We start from the raw sequence: 20,429 nt of genomic DNA, 5'->3' as shown, positions 1-20,429 counted from the left end.
AAACACCTCTTCTCCCTCCCTCTCAGAATGTAAGCCCTGTGTGGGACAGGGTCTGTGTCCGACCAGCATTATCTTTTATCTATCTCAACATAGTAAGGGTTTATGATAATGGGGGTATTAAGTACTGAGGTGATAGTTGGAAGGCTATGACCTTGGGACAAGAAAAATTCATTAGGAAAACCTCCGGGAGGAGTTGGGATAATAAGAGGATTCTGAAGGTGGAAAGAGCTGTGGTTTGGCACTTTGAAAGTGGAGTGAGTTTAAGACAGGGAGAAGGGTCTGAGCAAGAGTTGGAGGTGGAAGAATCGCTTAACGGGAAGCTAAGCTTGGGAGGAATGAAGGCAGTGAGGAGGGTGAAATTGGAGAACAGTGGAGAAGTAAGTGGAAGAGAGTTGATGGGAAGAAAGTCTTAAAGATAATAGCCAAAGTTCCAGCTTGATGTGGAGAGGAATGGGTAACCACTCGAGGTTTTAGAAGCGAAGCATGTGCAGTTCAACATTTAAAAAGTTGGTCCCAGGCATCAGGACAGGGGAGGGGAAGGCAAATTGACAATGGAAGTGTTGGGGAAGGAAGGATTTGTGCATTTTTGGGACAGTGGTGAGTTTTCATCTGGCATCGCCTGTCTTCCACTACTAATCTAGCCCAGTGTTCTAGAAGTGTGCATAACTTAAACCTGTGTGAGCATGCTACTGGTCCTCCGACTAGGTCTTCCAATTATTCAAAGCAAATTGGTCGATCACTGTTCAAGGCTCCAGAATGCTGAGCATTCTAAAAGGTGAACTTTGAAAACGTGGTTAATAAGGAATGATCACCATCAGTTGTTTGGTGGGGGGATATTGGGTAACAGACACCATAGATAACCGCAGTTTCCTAAATATGTTTTAAAATAGGAAGGTTCAGTTTAGTCGCAGTGACTAATGATCACAGACACCGATATGAAGAACCTTGCCCCAGGAGTCCTGCATCTGAGCCCAGCGTGGCCTAGTGGCTAGAGCCCAGGCCTGGAAGTCAGAAAAACCTGGGTTCTAATACTGGCTCCGCCACTTGTCTGCTGTGTGTCCTTGAGCAAGTTACTTACCTTCTCTGTGCCTCGGTTCCCTCTTCTGTAAAATGGGGATTAAGACTGTGAGCTCTATGTGGGAAGGGACTGTGTCCAACCCAATTATCTTATAACTACCCAAGCACTTAGAACAGTGCCTGGCACATAGTAAGCACTTAATAAATACTATTATTACTATTATTATTTTTAGGAGAGTTGTCAATCATCTTTAGGACCATGCACCTGAGCCTACTGCTGCTGCTGTGACCGACATAGGATTACCAACTATCTGAGAATTAATGAGCAGCAGTAAAAAAATAGCTAAAATTGGGCAGGGGCATAAAAATATGAATAGAGTACTCAAAATGAATAATTGAATTTAAGATTGCATAAGCATTTGAGAGTGCTGAGGATAGGTTATAAATAAGTTCTAAAGCGCTCGAGTTGGCTGATGGATTTACGAAGCTTAGGATGCTGGGAGGTTCACTGGGAAAGACTTGGAGGAGGTGGGATTTTTAGGAGAGCTTTGAATGTGGGAAGAGTGGTGGTCAGTCAAATCTGGGGAAGGAGGCAGTTGCAAGACAGGAGCAGGAGGATAAAGGCGGGGAAGTTGAGAGTGAGGTCCAGAGAGAAAGTTGGCTTCAGAGGAATGAAGTGAGTTGGGAAATAGTTGGTGACAAGAAGAGTTAGATTAAGAGGGGTAAATTGATAGAGGCTTCTAGCTGGTGACAACAACAGTTACGTCAGGAGGGGTGAATAGAGACTCTTGAAGCCATTTGTGAGTTTTTGTTGGATGTGAAGAGACCTAAGAAGCTGGTGAGAGTTTTAAGGAGAGGGGAGATGTGGGGCAAGAGATGCTTCAGGATGATTATTTTTGCAGAGCAGATTGTATAGGTTGGAGTGGGGAGAGGCTGAAGGCAGGGAAACCAGAGGGGAGGTTAGTGGGCTAGTCTAACTGCAAAATGACCAAGGTTTGTATCAGGGCAGTAGCGGTCTGGGTGGAGTGGCAGTCCTCTAGGCTGTAAATTGGTTGAGGGCAGGGAAAGTGTCTACCAACTCTGTTGTATTCCGTCACCCACGCCTGCCGGTCTCACCTTTACAATATCACCAAGATCCGCCCTTTCCTCTCCATCCAAACGGCTATCGTGCTGGTACAGGCTCTCATAATATCCCGGCTGGATGATTGTGTCAGACTTCTCTCTGATCTCCCTTCCTCCAGTCTCTCCCCGCTCCAGTCTATTCTTCATTCCGCTGCTCGGATATCTTCTTACAGAAATGCTCTGGTCATGTCACTCCCCTCCTTAAAAACCTCCAGTAGTTGCCTATCAACCTGCACACGAAACAAAAACTCCTCACTCTTGGCTTCAAAGCTCTCCATCACCTTGGCCCCTCCTACCTCACCTCCCTTCTCTCTTTCTACTGCCCACCCCACACACTCCGCTCCTCTGCAGCTCACCTCCTCACCGTCCCCCGTTCACGCCTCTCCCTCCGTTGACCTCTGGCCCATGTCCTCCTGTTGTCCTGGAATACCCTCCCTCCTCACCTCCGCCAAACTAACTTTCTTCTCCTCTTCAAAGCCCTACTGAGAGCTCACCTCCTCCAAGAGGCCTTCCCAGACTGAGCTCCCCGCTTTTCCCTCTGCTCCCCCTCCACCCTCTGCTCCTCCCCCTTCCCCCTTCACCTCCCCTCAGCTGAGCCCTCTTTCCCTCTGCTCCCCCTCCTCTCCTTTCCCCTCCCCATCCTCTACTCCTCCCTGTTTTCCCTCCCCTCAGCACTGTGCCCATTTGTATTATTTATTACCTAATTTATTTTGTTAATGAGGTGTACATCCCCTTGATTCTATTTATCGTGATAATGTTGTCTTGTTTTAGTTTCGTTCTGTTTTGCTCTGCCGTCTGTCTCCCCGGATTAGACTGTGAGCCCGTCATTGGGCAGGGATTGTCTCTATCTGTTGCCGAATTGTACATTCCAAGTGCTTAGTACAGTGCTCTGCACATAGTAAGCACTCAATAAATACTATTGAATGAATGAATATTCTCCCAAGTGCTTAGTACACTGCTCTGCACACAATAAGCGTTCAATAAATGCCACTGATTGATGGTCATGGAGAGGAAGGGGTAGATCTGGGAGATATTGTGAAGGAAAGACCAGCAGGATTTGGCAATGGATTGAATGTGAGAATTGAAAAATAATGATAGGTTGAGGATGCCACAATAAAGTTGCAGCCCCTGGGACAGAGAGGATAGTGGTGCACTCTTCTGTGATAGGAAGTGTTAGGAGGAAGAGGAACGGGATCGCAGGAAAGATGAAGAGTTTTGCTTTGTTTCCCCATTCCCCCATGGCTCCTATATGTGCCTCCTTCCTAATACCTGCATTTCTGAGGTAGTGCCATGAATGAATCGAGTGTTAGAGTCAAAACAATGCGTTAGGTAAAACAGAGCGGAAACACTCATCAGCTCAAAAATCAATTGATCATATTTGTCAAGCATCAATCGGTGGTATTTATTGAGTGCTTACTGTGTGCAGAGCTCTGTACTAAGCACATTGGAGAGTACAGTATACTAGCTTCAGTAGACATGTTTCTTCCCCACCACCAGTTTACAGTCTAAAGGGCAAGACAGACATTAAACTAAATTACAGATAAGAATGTTAAGTAATGTGGGGCTGAGGGTGACACAGGAAGCAGAGGGAGTAGGTGAAGTGAGGGCTTGGGGAAAGCTCAGCTGAAAAGAAGTTTTAGAGCTGGCTGATTCTGCTGAAAACTTGTATAACAAGCACACCCTGGGTGTCATTTAACCCCCATGATAAAAAAGCCACCTTGGAGATACAAACAGTATTGTTTGAAGACTTACTCCACATAAGTTCCTTTATTTAGAAAAGAAGCTGTTTAACCTAAGTTGGACAAATTCTTCACTGTTGAGAAACCATGACCATAGTCAGCCAACCAATCTGCTTTTGCAATTATTTGCAAAGGCTCATAATATTTCACATTTCCAGCATCTTTTCTCTTTTCTCCTTTCCAAGAGCCACTATACTGGTCTGGGCTTTAAAGCTTATAGCCCTGCTTTAGTACTGCATTAGCCTCCTCACAGATCTCCCTGCTTCCAGACTCTCCCCACCCGGGTTCATGATTCAGTTTGCCGCATGGGTCATTTTTTCTGAAATATACTGCTCATATCTTCCCACTCCTCACAGACTTCTAAAGGTTACCCATTCCTCTCCATATCAAGAAGAAAGTCCTGACCATTGACTTTAAAGCACTCAATCAGCTCTCTCCTTCCTGCATGTCCACTATCTCCCCTCATTGCACTCCAAGGCACGCTATTTCGCTCCTCTCAAACCAAACTATTAACTGCTCCTTATTTTTTTTCCTCTCATGCTGCTGATCTCCCTTCCCTCTGTCCAGTATGCCCTCCTCCCACATTTCTGATAGACTGCAAGTTTCCCCTCTAGTCTATAAACCCGCTGCAGGCAGGGAACATGTCTACCGACTCTATTGTATTGTACTCTCCCAAGGGCTTAATAGAGTGCTCTGCACACAGTAAGTACTCAATAAACACCACTGATTGATTTTCCCACCATAAAAGCCTTTCTGACATCACATCTCCTTGAGGAAGCTTCTCCCGGATAATCTCTAGTCCTCCCACTTTGCATCCTCCAACTGCTGTCTCTGCTATCCTGGGCCATCTAAACATTTAAGTTAACACACTACCTACAGCACATATACATGTTTCATATATTTTATTACTCCCCTAGCTGCAATTCATTTAAAAGTCTGTCACCCCTGCTAGACTTCCTTGTCTTATGCTGTCATCTCCAAGCCGTAGCGACTCCATGGACACATCTTTCCCAAAACGCCCCACCTCCATCTGCAATTGTTCTGGTAGTGTAGCCATTGAGTTCTCTTGGTAAAAATCCAGAAGTGGTTACCACTGCCTTCTTCGATGCAGTAAACATAAGTCTCCTCCCTCGACTCTCTCCCGTGCCGCTGCTGCCCAACACAGGGGAGTTTTGACTTGTAGCAGATATCTTCCACTCGCTAGCCACTGCCCAAGCTAGGAATGGAATGAGTATGTGTCTGCTTGACTCTCCCTCCTGTAGCGGAGACTGGTAGAGGACTGGAAACTCTGCAGGTGCCATCCTAAGAGGGGAGTCCAACAAGACCCCCAAGCCTGGGAGTCAGAGGACCTGGGCTCTAATCCTGGCATCGCCATCTACCTGCTGTGTGACCTTGGGCAAGTCTTTTAACTTCTCTGTGCCTCACTTTCCTCCACTGAAAAATGGCGATTCAATACCTGTTCTCCCTCCTACTTAGACTGTGAGCCCCATGTGGGACAGGGACTGTGTCCAACCTGATTAACTTATATCTACCCCAGGGCTTAGAACAGGGTTTGACAAATACCATCATTATTAAGTTCTTGGAGGGCAGGGGTGGTATCTTCTCTTTGGTATGCTGTCATGTGCTGAGTACAGTGCTCTGCCCACAGTAAACATTCAATAAATACTACTACTACTAATGTTGGTATTTGTTAAGTGCTTACTATGGGCTGAGCACTGTTCTAAGCGCTGGGGTAGACACAGGGGAATCAGGATGTCCCACGTGGGGCTCACAGTCTTAATCCCCATTTTACAGATGAGGTCACTGAGGCACCGAGAAGTTAAGTGACTTGCCCACAGTCACACAGCTGGCAAGTGGCAGAGCTGGGATTCGAACTCATGACCTCTGGCTCCAAAGCCCGTGCTCTTTCCACTGAACCACGCTGCTTCTAAACTACTAAACTACTACGCTACTAAATACTACTAATTGGTAATCATTATATTGCAACACTTCATTTAATATTAGGCTGTGCTTTGAATTAAAGAAATATTAAACAGTGATGTAGCTAATCAGTTCAAGAGATCATGTATAAGAATTTCATATTGCTTTTCCAGAGGTTTGGAACAGATCCCAACTTTATAATATGTAAGTCTGTGGGAAAACATACATAACCACTTATACTGTAACCTCGCTTTAAACGAATACGATTTAGTTGTATTGTGCAATTTGCCTGTATTTTGGAACAATTGTAACTACCGTTTCATAAAAGGTGAACATAGCTCTAAATAACTTGTAGACAGTGTCCTTTCAGTTAGGGTGAATGATTCATTTAGTTAGGTCATTTTCAGCCTTCTGGTTAGTGTGAAATCAATCTCTAGCGCCTTAGGCAGACAAATGAATAATAATAATAACGAAAATAATATCGTTAAGCACTTACTATGTGACGAGCACAGTACTAAGCACTGAAGTAGGTACAAGATAATCAGGTCCCACATGGGGTCACAGTCTAAGTAGGTGAGAGAACAGGTATTGAAACTGCACTTTGCAGCTCAGGAAACTGAAGCACAGAGAAGTTAAGTGACTAGCCTGAAGTCACACAGCAGACAAGTGATGGGTTCGGAATTAGAATCCAGGTCTTTAAACTCCCAGCCCTGTGGTCTTTCCACTAGGCCACGGTGCTTCTCACAAATTAAACTTCTCTTTTGTTTATTGATTTCCTTTTTTAACTAATGGACACATATTCATTCAATAGTATTTATTGAGCACTTACTATGTGCAGAGCACTGTACTGAGCACTTGAATAATTCCAGTGTATTCTTGTTCTTTCATGCCCTATATACTCTTTGATTACAAATTTTCTTTGAGTTCAAAGATAACTCTTTGATCCATTAACCTTACTCAAAACACTATGTAACTGTCAAGTAAAGCTGGAGCTAAAGTCATGCATCATTTGCAGAGGCCAGTTCAATCAATCAATCAATTATGTTTATTGGGTGGTTACTGTGTGCAGAGCACTGTACTAAGCAAATGGGTGAGTACAATATAACAATATGACACAACTTTCCTGCCCACAGTGAGCAATCAGTAGCTGCCTTTCTGAACAAAGAGGAACCTGGCCCAGATGTGAGTCTCTGTTTTCCTGGAGGTGGTCTCTGAGACATCAAGGCTGGATGGAGTTAGGGGTACCAATCTGGTTTATTATTATTACTATATTTGTTAAGCACTTAGTATGAGTCAAACAGTTCTAAGTTCTGGGGTAGAATCAAGTCAATCAGGTCAGACACAGTCCCTGTCCTACAAGGGTCTCACAGTCCAAGTAGGAGGGAGAACAAGTATTGAATCCCTATTTTACAGATGGGGAAACCAAGGCACGGAAAAGTAAAGTGATTTGACTGCAGGCAACAGGTAGAACTGAGATTAGAACTGTGCTCTTGAACCTAGCCCAGAGCCATAATAGCTTCTCGGGGTTCAGGACACCATTTGAAAACTTCTTCTTACTTCACTTTCTACTTTATCAATCCATCAGTGGCATTTATTGAGCGCTTACTATGTGCAGAGCACTGTATCCACAGTTCATTAAGCCGCATTTCTCAGAGACCTTGAAATTACATTTGTTTATTGTAGGAGAGAATCCTGAGGCACAGATTGGTTTAGCAGTTTTCCCAAATTATATGGAGAGGCAGTGGTTAAGCAGAGACTAGAATCCAAACCTTCACAACAGCTAAGCCTTCCATTTGCAGCTGATGAAGTATTTTCCAACTAGGCAGTCAATCAGAGGCATTTATTATCTACTCAGTGCAAAGCCCTATATTTGCACATAGTGTGCTAATACTAATACAATCCTATAGAACATTAATTATTCTGCATTCCATATGGTGCTTTGCACTCAGTAGATGGTCAATAAATGTCATTGAATGATCAGCAAGTGGTCAGGAGAGTACAATGGAAGCAAAACACATATTCTCTGCCCTTGGATTTTTTCACAAATTCGAAACAATTATATTTTGACAAGTACTTAAGGGAGTTTATTAAAAAGAGGATTTTATGTTTCTCAGTGCCTGTGTCTAGGTGTTGTTGACTTCTGTTTTTCTGCCTTTCTTCTGTCTACATGTGTTTATTGCTGTGTGAATATGTCTCCTAGCACATGGGTGCTAGTTTAGTTTCCTGCACTATTCTGTCTTTGACTGTTTAGATCATCTCTATTATGCTCTTGAGAGAAGAGGAAGTAACCTTGTGATTCTCCTCAGGAGTCGTACTACTTCTTGGTTTCTGAGGCATTTTCTGAAGCCTTGTTAACCACAGTTAGAACCAAAACTTCCTGCAAAAGGTCAAAACCTACCTGAAAATCAGTAAGGAAGATCATTTACTTAGAGACGATTTAGAAACTACATTATGTCAGGAAGTCCCAGAGTTCAACCACTGAGAAAGACTGTGTCAATCATGGCCTACAAAAATCTCATGAGAAAATTTTCCTTTACTCATGATTCTACATATAGCTGTCTTGCATTTTCAAAGCTGAAGTTTCTGACGGCATTCAGAAGTGACTGAAAAGACCACCGCAGGTCCAAATCACCCTCCCACATTGTTTCCAAGAAAGAGTAGAGATTCGTTGCACTGGCATGTTTGTCCAACATCAGGCCCGTCTCTGTCTTTCACTTTTCCTCGACCTTCACAAAGCCTTTGCTCTAGGAGAACATTCCTCAGGCAATTTCTTCGCACCAGACTGGTCTGTCTACTGCAGTGATTACCCAACAATTCCACAGTGTCTTTACAACACATCCTTCTGCCCTCTGACCTTTTAGGTATGACCTTTTAGCTTCCTCATATACTGGCAGTTTGGGTATCTGCTGACATCCTTTCTTCTCACATATCCCACCCAGGAGGACTATGTTGCTGTAAGCGTTGCTTCAACCCTGGGGAGCAGCCTATGCTTCGAGACTTTGCCGTTGGCCACCTTGTGCTATCGTCGGATGTTGGGTATGGTTTGTGGATCAGTGAATCCATCATATTTATTGAGCACTTACTGTGTATAGAAGACTGTACTGAGCACTTGGGAGAGTACATTACGATTGAGTTGGTAGACACGTTCTCTGCCCACAAGGAGTTTACAGCCTAGAGGGGGAGATGGACATTAATATAAATCGATGAATTACGGATATGGACTTAAGTGCCATGGGGCAGAGGGAGGGGTGAATAAAGGGTGAAAATCCTAGTGCATTGTGGATGACAATGATGAAGCTATTCCAGAAACTGAATCTTTATAGAAGGTTGAAGACCAGAACAACCTCAAAATCCTTCAGTTTCGTATGAAGCTTGATGCCCTCTGACCCCAAACTCTATCTTAGGTTTTTTAAAGGCTGTACTGGCTGTTTTTATTCTACTTTTTTTCCTCTCTCTAACTACATATCCTTGGGAAGGACACAAACCTAGGTGACAGAATTTGATGACTGCTTTGTTTTGGGTGTTTTTTTTAGGATACTTGGTAAGCCCTTACTATGTACCAGGCACAAGATAATCGGGTAGGATACAGGGATTGGTGAGAAAGTCGTGATTAATTACAGTGTGATTAGTGGATGACTGAGTTAATGGAAATTCATCAAGAAGGTTGAAGTCCTTTTGGATAAAAATTGGGACTCTATTATTTCTTGGTCACTCTGTAGAGTGGCACTGGATAGAAACGCACTGAATTCCTAAGGGATTGGTGAGAAAATCCCAGAAAGTTGTTACCTAAAGAGTTTTAGGGCATAGAAACTTGAAAACCATGAGACCAAATAAGAGTTGGGACAAGGGGGGAAGAGCCGTTGAACAAAAACCTAGAGTGTCTTAAAAACCTCAAGCCAGTGCAACCCAAAAGTCAGAGGTTCCTCTGAGGGAGAGAGTTTCCAAGCAACCCCTTCATTTCAAATGATGGTTTTTGTTAAGTGCTTCTTATGTGTCAAGCACTATACTAGGCGTTGGGGTAGATACAAGATCATCAGGTTGGACGCAGTCCCTGTACCCCCATGGGGTCTACAGTCTAAATGGGAGGGAGAACAGCTTTGAATCTCCATTTTACAGATGAGGAAACTGAGGCACAGAGAAGTCGCAACTTGCCCAAGATCAAACAGCAGGCAAGTGGCAGAGAGGGGATTAGAACCCAGGTCCTCTGTCTCCTGGGCTGTGCTCTTTCCGCTAGACCACGTTGCTTTCCTGTTGTTTCATAATTCTCCAAATCCTCCAGCTTTTACCCCAGGGAATCTCAACCCAATCTTTTTACACCTCCTACACTGATCATAACAAGTTCAAAAGAAAAATCAGTTGGAATCTGCATTTGTCACAACTAGCCAACTCTTTGGGAAGAGCTTCCACCAGAAAAAACTCACTATGAGTGGTAAAAATGGGTGGGAAGGAGGGGGAGTAGAAGAAGGAGCAATCAATAAAAGTAGGCTATGAAAAGGTCAGTCATTGTGTCCTTCAAGATGGAGAGGCAAAGTGGGGTGACTAAGGGGCATCAGGCTCCATAGCGAACTAAAGAATTGTTGTCAAAAATCTAGATCTTAGCCCACCTTCACTCAGCTCAAAAGCACCCTGTTCTGCAATAACTCCACCAAGCAACACTACTCTCCTCCCTCATTGACTTAAAAAGCAGCATGGCCTAATGGAAAGAGTGCAGACCTGGGAACCGGAGAACCTGGGTTCTAATTCCAGTTCTGCCCCTTGCCTGCTGTGTGATCTTGGGCAAATCACTTAACTTCTCTGTTCCTCAGTTTCCTCATCTGTAATAAAATGGGGATTCAATACCTGTTCTCCCTCCCGGTTAGACTGTGTTCAACCTGATGACCTTGTATCTACCCCGTTGCTTAGAGCAGTGCCTGACACATATTAAGTACTTAATAAATACCATAATTGTTATAATTATTATTATTATTATCATTATTCCCATGGCCACACCAATTATTCCAGATTTTTAACTCCCTTCTTAAATCCTCAGTACCTCCACCCACTCCTCCCTCTCTCAACCCTGATGACTTTGCCAACTACTTGGTTGACAAAATTCAAAACATCAGGCATGAACTCCCCAGAGTCTCCCCATCTCCTCCCCAGCAGCATCTTATTCCCCCCACCTCCAATCCATTCACTCTCTCATCCTTCTCGGCTGTCTCTCAAGAGACCTCTCCCCAGCTTTCAAAAACTCCACCCTCCACCTGCGCCTCCGACCCCATCCCTTCTCATTTTATAAAAACACTTGTGCCCCCTCTTTTTCTCTCCCCTTCCACAGTCTTCAATTCTTCACTCTCATTTCAAATCTTCTCCTCTACTTCCAGCCATTCCCACAACTTCCCAATTCTAAAAAACAATAACCAAACTCTTTGTTGACTCCATTGCACCACCCAACCCTTTCTCCCTTCTACTTTTCCTGTCCAAACACTGTGAATGGGTCTTCCCCTCCAATTCCTCAGGGCCTTCTACAGTCTGGTTTCTGCCTTTTCACTCCACTCCACTGAAACTAATAATAATAATAATAATAATGTTGGTATTTGTTAAGCGCTTACTATGTGCAGAGCACTGTTCTAAGCGCTGGGGTAGGCATAGGGGAATCAGGTTGTCCCACGTAGGGCTCACAGTCTTCATCCCTATTTTACAGATGAGGGAACTGAGGCACAGAGAAGTTAAGTGACTTGCCCACAGTCACACGGCTGACAAGTGGCAGAGCTGGAATTCAAACTCATGACCTCTGACTCCAAAGCCCAGGCTCTTTCCACTGAGCCACGCTGCTTCTCCAAGCAGCCAACTACTTATTAACTGAGCCAACTACTCTCTCCAAGCTCATCAGTGACTTCTTTCTCATCAAACCCATTGGTCTCTACTCCATCCTAGTTTTCCTTGACCTCTCAGCTGCCTTTGACCCCGGAGATGACCCTTGTCTACTCCAAGCATTCATTACCTAACCTTGGTTTCTCTGACACAGTCATCCTTTTTTATGGCATTTGTTAAGCACTTATTATGTGCCAAGAACTGTACTAAACACTGGGGTAGCTGCAAGCTAATCAGGTTGGATACAGTCTGTCCCACATGGGGTTCACAGCCTTAATCTCCATTTTACAGGTGAGGTAACTGAGGCACAGAGAAGTTAATTGACTTGACTAAGGTCAGGCAGCAGGCAAGTGATAGAGCCGACAATAGAACCCAAGTCCTTCTGACTTCCAGGCCCATGATCTATCCACTAGGCCATGCTCCTCCTCTATCTCTTGGTGTTTCTTCTCAGTTTCTTTCACCGACACTTTTTCTACTTCCCACTCCACTCCTCATCTTCCTTCCCAAATCCTCTTTTCCACCTAATTTTTCCATCAGTATTGACAATGCAGCCACCCTGCCCATTACACTTATGTTCGCATCTTTAATACTCTATTGCTTCCCCTATCAAGCAATCAATTGCATTTATTGAATTCTTACTGTGGGCAGAGCACTGTACTAAGCGTTTGGTCTCCCAAGTGCTTAGTACAGTATAACAATATATTCATTCATTCATTCAATGGTATTTATTGAGCGCTTACCATGTGCAGAGCACTGTACCTTAGTCATCTGTCTACCTTACCTTCCATCCTCAGTAACCTCACCTGTAAAATGGAGATTAAGGCTGTGAACCCCATGTGGGACATAGACTGTGTCCAACCTGATTAGCTTGCAGCTACCCCAGTGTTTAGTACAGTTCATGGCACATAATAAGTGCTTAACAAATGCCACTTGGAATGTACAGTTCGGCAACAGATAGAGACAATCCCTGCCCAATGATGGGCTCACAGTCTAACTATATAACCATCTATATATGCAGTGTATACAATGTACAGTGTAATATCACAGTGTACCATCTAACACTATAACGGATATATTCCCTGCCCACAGCAAGTTTACAGTCCATTAATTTATTTTATCTTTATCTTTTATATTTAATTTATTTTAGTGTCTATCTCCCTCACCAGATTGCAAGCTCTGTGAGGGCAGGGATCATGTCTACTAATTCTTTTACACTCTCCCAAGCCTTTGGTACAGTGCTCTGCACAGAGCAAAGTGTTTTACAAATAGCCATCGCTTAATGAATCCATTGATCAATCAATCATATTTACTGAGCACTCATTGTACTAAGCGCTTGGGAGGGTGCATTAGAATTAGTAGACCTGATCTCTGCACTCAAAGAGTTTACAGTCTGGTGGAGGAGAAAAGACAGCTACAGTCTAGATACAGTCTTTGATAGTAGCAGGTTTACCACGGACTTATCCGCAGAATAGTTTCTCAAACAATTCCATCAGAACGACCTACAAGTCATACTTAAAACTAGCTAGCGGCAAAAGATGATCAACCAGCTGAGTCAGCCAACACTAAAGCAAGGCTCATTGCAACACAGCTATGCTGGGAGGAGAATGTGTGAAGTTGGAGGTGAATGCCTGAAATGGGATCCCTCAGGCTTTCGATTGCCCTAGATCCACCAGAGCTTTAATCTGACCCATGCCAGGTCACAGTCTCTACCCTCAGTCAGTCAACCAATCAGTCATTGACTGATGAAAGAGCACGGGTTTAAGAGTCAGAGCTTGTGGGTTTTAATCCCGGCTCCCCCACTTGTCAGCTGTGTGACTTTGGGCAAATCACTTAACTTCTCTGTGCCTCAGTTACCTCATCTGTAAAATGGGGGTTAGGACTGCAAGCCCCAGTTGGGGCAACTTGATTACCCTGTATCTACCCCAGCGCTTAGAATAGTGCTTGGCACATAGTGCTTAACAAATACTATCATTATTATTTATTGAGCATTTTCTGTATGCAGAGCACTTTACTAAGAACTTGGGAGAGTACAATATAACAGAGTTAGTAGCCACGTTCCCTGCCCGCATACGATCAAACAGTAGTAATCAATCAAGAGCACTGTACAACACACTTTGGTAAAGTACTAGAGGTAATAGATATGATCCCTGCCTTTGAGGACCATGCAACCTAGTTGGAGAGACAGACACAAACAATTTACAGATGAAAGAAGAGGGAAAAGGGCTATTTATTTGAGTGAGTGTTCAAGTAATAAGGTATTTAGAAAAGTGATCTAGGTGGTGGCAAGTACATTCATGTGTGATTGACTCAAAGTTATGGGGCAATAGTTATGGGGATAAAACTGGGGGAGAGGATAAATCATTTGGGGAAAGGTCAAATTCTCTGTATATTGTTTCAATCAGCAACTCAGTAACACTGTTTTTAGCTCATTTAGTTTGTACCCAGAGCTGTTTGCTGAGCCCACTAAGACTTAAGTAGTCACTCCCTCAGTGAGTAACCCTTATTTAGGATGTTTCAGGAAATTACCAAGGTTTGCTTTGTGGTTGATTTCCCTGCCAGTCTCACCCAATGCCCATACGTGCAGATGCTTGTTTGGGTTTTGGTGGTGATGCACAGGCACGCTGATTCTCATAACCTCGGCCCATTTCCTGTTTTCTTGAGGAACGTAAATACTTCTTCCAGCCACTAACTTTGTTTTTGGGTTGTCCTGACAGGTTGGGGAAAGTGAGTGGTAGAGGGTGTTGCCGACTTGTTCATCCCAAGCACTTAGTACAGTGCTCTGCACATAGTAAGCGCTCAATAAATACTATTGAATGAATGAATGAAGGGTGTGACTAGAGGAAGAGAGAGCTTAATTAAGCCTCAATTAAGCTTAATTAAATTCCTCATCTGTGTTCCCTAATCAGTTTTCCATGAAGGACAGTGTGTGAGTTGACAGGGTCACTCATCCTGAGGTGATTTTTGAGTTAAACCATCCCGTATCCATGGTTTAAGATGAACTTCGCCAACAACAGAAAAGATACCCACCCCATTTCAAGGTGAACAACTGTAGAGGGACTACATTGTAAACTCATGATGGGCAGGGAATATGGCAACCAATTCTGCTATATCGTACCCTCCCAAGAGCTTAATAGAGTGCTCTGCGCACAGCAAACACTCAATAAAGATGGTTGATTGATTGACTGACACAGAAAAGCTGCACGTAAAAATATCCCTAGTTGAGCAATTATGAGTCCTCACGCACAAAAAGTGCTTCTTATCCTATTCTTTTTCCTTTTGTTTTAATGCTACATGTCAAGCACTTACTATGTGCTAGACACTGTTCTAAGAGCTGGGATAGAGTCAAGGTAATCCGGTCGGACACTTTCCCTGTCCCACATGGGGCTCACAGTCTTAATTCCCATTTTACACATGAGGGAAGTGAGGTGCAGAGAAGTGAAGTGAATTGTCCAAGGTCACACAACAGGGAAGCGGCAGAACCGGGATTAGAATCCAGGTCCTTCTGATTTCCAGGCCGGAGCTTTAACCTCTAGGCTGAACTGCTTTTCCAAACTCAAACCCTAGCCTGAGCCCCAGTCCCCGTTTGAACTAGGGAGCTTATATCAGAGGAGAAGTGAACCAAATTTAGTCTGCCTCCTCTGCCCATCACGAGGTCCAGTTCTGGCCCTGGGCACTGACTAACACTGTCTCGGCTTCATTACTCCTGGTCTTTCAACAGTCAGTGTTGCCAGTGTTTGGCAATAAATTTTCACTCCTGATTTCCCGTCGTGTCTTTTGCTGATGAGGTTGCAGTTGAAAGCAGAGATTCATTCATTAGCTTTCATGCTGCAACGCCTCCTCCAAGCAACAGCAGAAACAAGTCACTGAAACACTGAACGCTAAAATTATGACACTTGTTGAGTGCAGACTGTGTTCATTCATTCGTTCATTCATTCAATCGTATTTATTGAGCGCTTACTGTGTTGCCGAGCTCTGTACTAAGCGCTTGAGAGAGTACAATATAGCAGTAAATAGTCACATCCCCTGCCCCCGACGTGTTTACAGTCTAGAGTGCCAAGCACTGTTCTAACCACTAGGTAGATACAAGTTAATAATAATAATAACAATAATGATGTTATTTGTTAAGCACTTACTATGTGCCAAGCACTGTTCTAAGTGCTGGGATAGATACAGGGTTATCAATTTGTTCCATGTCGGGCTCACAGTCTTAATGCCCATTTTACAGATGAGGTAACAGGTACAGAGAAATTAAGTGACTTGCCCAAAGTCACACAGCTGACAGGTGGCGGAGGTGGGATTAGAACCATGCCCTCTGACTTCCAAGCCTGGGCTCTTTCCACAGAGCCACGTAATCAAGTTGGACACAGTCCCTGTCCCACATGGGGCTCATACTCTTAATCCCTATCTTACAGATGAGGTAAATGAGGCCCAGAGAAGTTAAATGACTAGCCCAAGGTCACACACTAGACGTGGCAGAGCTGGGATTAGAACCCAGGTCCTTCGAACTTCCCACTACTCACTAATTTTCACTTTTCACTACTAAACAACGTAAACAAAAATAATCTCCAAGAGTGCAACAGGTATTGATCCACCCTAGCCTCGGACAGCTGTAAAATCCTCCTGGTGAGAAATGAGTCTCGAAGGCAATGAGGGGTGGCCTCCGGCCAAAAGGAGGAAAGTTACTTCACAGCTGTCACAATGTTAGAAAATTAAGGTACTGAAATTCTGCTCCCCTTTCCCAGTGACCTAATGCCATTACGATAACCAACTCTCAGAGCACATCAAAAACTTCCTAAGAAACTATAGTGACAGGAGTGAAGCTTCTTCTGCATCTTTTGGGATTAATATTCCTCTTCCATTTGACTTCAAATTCAGAGCCAAGTGGACCACTGAGCACTGAGCACGCTTGACAGCAATTCATGTTCTGCACCATCCATCCGATGCAGAATGTTGCAAAGGTGTTGTGGTCATATTTCACTAGGTTAAATGTTGCTTCAGACTTGCCCCAAGCCATTGGGAAACGCTGCCCCGGTTGCTAGGAAAGAGGAAACTAAATCTAGTGCAACTTACCGAAGCTCTCCTAACGGCTCTAAGTGTGCTAAACAAGAAGAAATGTTTCGCCTGAATGTAGCAGCCGAATGTACGAAATATTTTTCTGGGCCAGGTGGAAATGTTCCAAGATAGGTTCCCAAACTATTTTTAGAAACGATTACAGTGGACTCAAAGCTATAGCTGAAATACCTTCTCTTCCCCCATTTGCCTCCTCCCTAAGATGCCTCTCTCCCTAAGAGAAACAGCCTGGCCTAGTGGAAACAGCACAGACGTGGGAGTCAGAAGGTCATGGGTTCTAATTCCGACTCCACCACTTACTTGTCTGCTGTGTGACCTTGGGCTTCACTTCACTTCTCTGTGCCTCAGTTACCTCATCTGTAAAATGGAGATCGAGACTGCGAGCCTCACATGGGACAAGGCAGCATGGCTCAGTGGAAAGAGCACGGGCTTTGGAGTCAGAGGTCATGGGTTCGAATCCCGGATCGGCCACTTGTGAGCTGTGTGATTGTGGGCAAGTCACTTCACTTCTCTGTGCCTCAGTTATCTGTAAAATGGGGATTAACTGTGAGCCTCACGTGGGACAACCTGATTACCCTGTATCTACTCCAGCGCTTAGAACAGTGCTCTGCACATAGTAAGCGCTTAACAAATACCAACATTATTATTATTATTATTACCCCTTGACACCCAGCCTGTCTTACACTCAGTCACCACTCTTCTCACATTCCCAGCCCCTCTATCAGATCCTTTCCCCACATGGTCAATCCTTCCTTTCTTACTCCCAGTCCCCTCAATAAAGTCCCTTCCTCATATTTAGCCTCTCTGTTATACTCAGTCCCTGTCATACTTGGGTTCCTCCACACCCAGCTACTTCTTCTACTCAGTCCCCTCTCATGTCACATCTCCCTTCACCCAGCCCTCCAGACTCAGCTCCTTCCTTCCATCCAGTTCTCACCCATGACTAATTCAATAGTATTTATTGAGCGCTTACTATGTGCAGAGCACTGTACTAAGCGCTTGGAATGTACAAATCGGTAACAGATAGAGACAGTCCCTGCCTTTTGACGGGGGAGACAGACAGATACTAATCCCTCTTTTATACCCAGGCCCCCTCATCCACAATGGCTCCCTCGCTAACAGTTCTGACTGGGCAATTCTCACCTGCCAGGAGCCCAACAAGTAGTCACTCTGGAGCGGCAGGCTCAACTACTGTCATGATGGCGAAACTCCCTTCGATATTCGCCTTTAAAACAGCTGGCCCGGTGCTACCTCACCTCGCTGATCTCCTACTACAGCTCGGCCCGTGATCAATCGATCAGTGGCTTTTACTATGTTCAGAGCACCGTGCTAAGCGCTTGGGAGAGCATCGTAATACTGTAATGGTGGAACACCACAGAATTAGCACACACGTTCCCTGTCCGTGACCAGTTTACGGTTTAGAGGGGGAGACGGTTTCACTCTGCTCTTGTGACTGCGGGGTGTTGATCAGGCCACTCCTGCGGCTCCTCCCCCAGCACTCCACCCCGGCCTGTGGAGGAAGCAGTAGAAAGAATAGGTAAATTGTTCAGCTTGGTTAGGATTCAATTGCTCTGATTCAAACTAATCGTGATTTGGATCAGCTCAAACTGGTTCTCGGGAAAATACAATTAGTCCCGGTTCTGTTCCAATTCCAAATAAACAATGGTTTGGATAGATGAGCAGCTTCCGCTAGCTTTCAGTGGATTCCCGTGATCGGCACAGAAGGGCGCTCTGTGGCAATGTTGGGAGCACAAGAGTTGACTTGTGACCAGCTTGAGGCCGAGGATGGTGTGAGCTGCCGAGCCATGGATACAATTAGATCCTCCAGGATGGTTCCCTTAGATGATGTCGTAGCTTCGTTAACATCCCCAATCAAGGGGGTGGGCAGAGGAGGTGCCCCAGGTCCATTGCTTATTTCCTCCATCGCCTTTTCTCCTCTCTGGGAAGCCCTCCCAACTCAGTTGCAACATATCCCTCCTTTCATTAAAAGACACCTCCTCCAGGAGGCACTCCTTGATTAAGCCCATATCCTGCCCAACCATGTCATCCCATCAGCTACATCAGCCATTTCTTTATTATTGATCTATTTCGGGTATTTAACGATCTGTGTGCTTATGATTAACTATAATTACATCCATCTACATGAAAGTGTGAAGTCTTGTTCCCTGCTCACAGAAGATGTCACTGATGGTGAGATTCAGATATCGGCGCATGTGTTACTGAAACGGTTGATGTAGGATTCACAGTCTCGATCACGTAGTGCACCCACAAAAACAACTGCATGTTATACCGACATGCTTGTCTGCATTGCCTGGCCTTGGTCTGTGTTTTTGTCACCTTGTTTCACGGTCTTTACAGAGCATCTCCTAGAAACAGAAAGACTCCTTTCAATCAGTCAATATTGAGCACTTACTATGTGCAGAGTACTGTACTAAACTTTTGGGAGATAAATTAATATAAATAACTAAATTACAGATATGCACATAACTACTGTCTTGATTCTATTTAGTTGCCATTGTTTTTACGAGATGTTCTTCCCCTTGACTCTATTTATTGCCATCGTTCTCGTCTGTCCGTCTCCCCCGATTAGACCGTAAGCCCGTCAAACGGCAGGGACTGTCTCTATCTGTTGCCGACTTGTTCATTCCAAGCGCTTAGTACAGTGCTCTGCATATAGTAAGCGCTCAATAAATACTATTGAATGAATGAATGAATACTGCGGGGCTGGGGTGGGGGGGTGAATAAAGGGAGCAAGTCAAGGCGATGCAGAAGGGAGTGGGAGAAGAGGAAAGTAGGGCTTAGGGAAGGCCCCTTGGAGAAGATGTGCCTTCAATCAGACTTTGAAGCAGGGGAGAGTTATTGTCTGACGGATATGAGGAGGGAGGGTGTTCCGGGCCAGAGGCAGGATGTGAACGAGAAGTCGGCAGTGGGATAGATGAGATCAAGGTACTGTGAGAGGTTAACGTTAGAGGGTTGTTCCGAGCCAGAGGCAGGATGTGGGCGAGAAGTCGGCAGTGGGATAGATGAGATCAAGGTACAGTGAGAGGTTAACATTAGAGGGTTGAAATGTGTGGCCTGGGTTGTAGTAGGAGAGTAGCAAGGTGAGGTAGGAGAAAGCAAGATGATTGAAAGCTTTAAAGTCAATGGTGAGTAGTTTCTGTTTTTGCAGAGGTGGATGGGCAACCACTGGAGGTTCCTGAAGAGTGGGGAAGCATGGCCTGTTCTTTGTTTCTGATTGCACTGTACCATGCTGTTCTATCTGTGGCATTTGACTCCCAATTTTCACCTGTGAAGCAGCATTGTCTGAGGCTTTATTTTGCTGTAATCTTAAAACATTTCTTCCCTCCTACTTGGTTTTGATTTCTCAATATCAGCTCAATATACAGCAGATATTTGGCTCTCCTACTGTTGTCCCTTCTCCTCACGGCACAACTGCGTTGACTAGTTTCAATGCTAAAGGACTGACTTTGTTCCTGGACACCGTCTGTGATCCTCGCTTGCCATTTGATGTTGAGAATGGATCGTAAGTGATTTTGATGGAACCGCTCAAGTTGTCCCCTGCAGTGGCTGTAGGGAGTCCAGGTCTCACAGCCATAGAGAAAGTCAAACAGGCCTATGAATAATAATAACAACAGTGGTATCTGTCGAGTGCTTACTATGGGCCAAGCACTGTTCTAAGCACTGGAGTAGATACAAGGTAATCGGGTT

General features: G+C 44.5%; 1 long non-coding RNA gene and 1 other non-coding gene across 2 annotated transcripts in view; one reads left to right on the top strand and one right to left on the bottom strand.

Annotated features, from left to right (window-relative positions):
- Window positions 1–5,053: 5,053 nt before the first annotated feature.
- On the bottom strand, window positions 5,054–5,190 carry LOC114815693. The gene has a single exon (XR_003763496.1). It is a non-coding gene; the product is annotated as a small nucleolar RNA SNORA7 (small nucleolar RNA).
- Window positions 5,191–8,756: 3,566 nt separating this feature from the next.
- LOC103170436 overlaps window positions 8,757–20,429 on the top strand; it is a 32,761-nt gene continuing 21,088 nt past the window's right edge. The window contains exon 1 of the long non-coding RNA XR_486166.3: window positions 8,757–8,834. This is a non-coding gene — a long non-coding RNA (uncharacterized LOC103170436). The remainder of the gene's footprint in view (window positions 8,835–20,429) is intronic.

The sequence above is a fragment of the Ornithorhynchus anatinus genome, chromosome 12 (genome assembly GCF_004115215.2).
Source record: "Ornithorhynchus anatinus isolate Pmale09 chromosome 12, mOrnAna1.pri.v4, whole genome shotgun sequence".
NCBI lineage: Eukaryota > Metazoa > Chordata > Mammalia > Monotremata > Ornithorhynchidae > Ornithorhynchus > Ornithorhynchus anatinus.
Note: the sequence above shows the minus strand (reverse complement) of the source record. Positions and strands in the feature narration are given on the sequence as shown.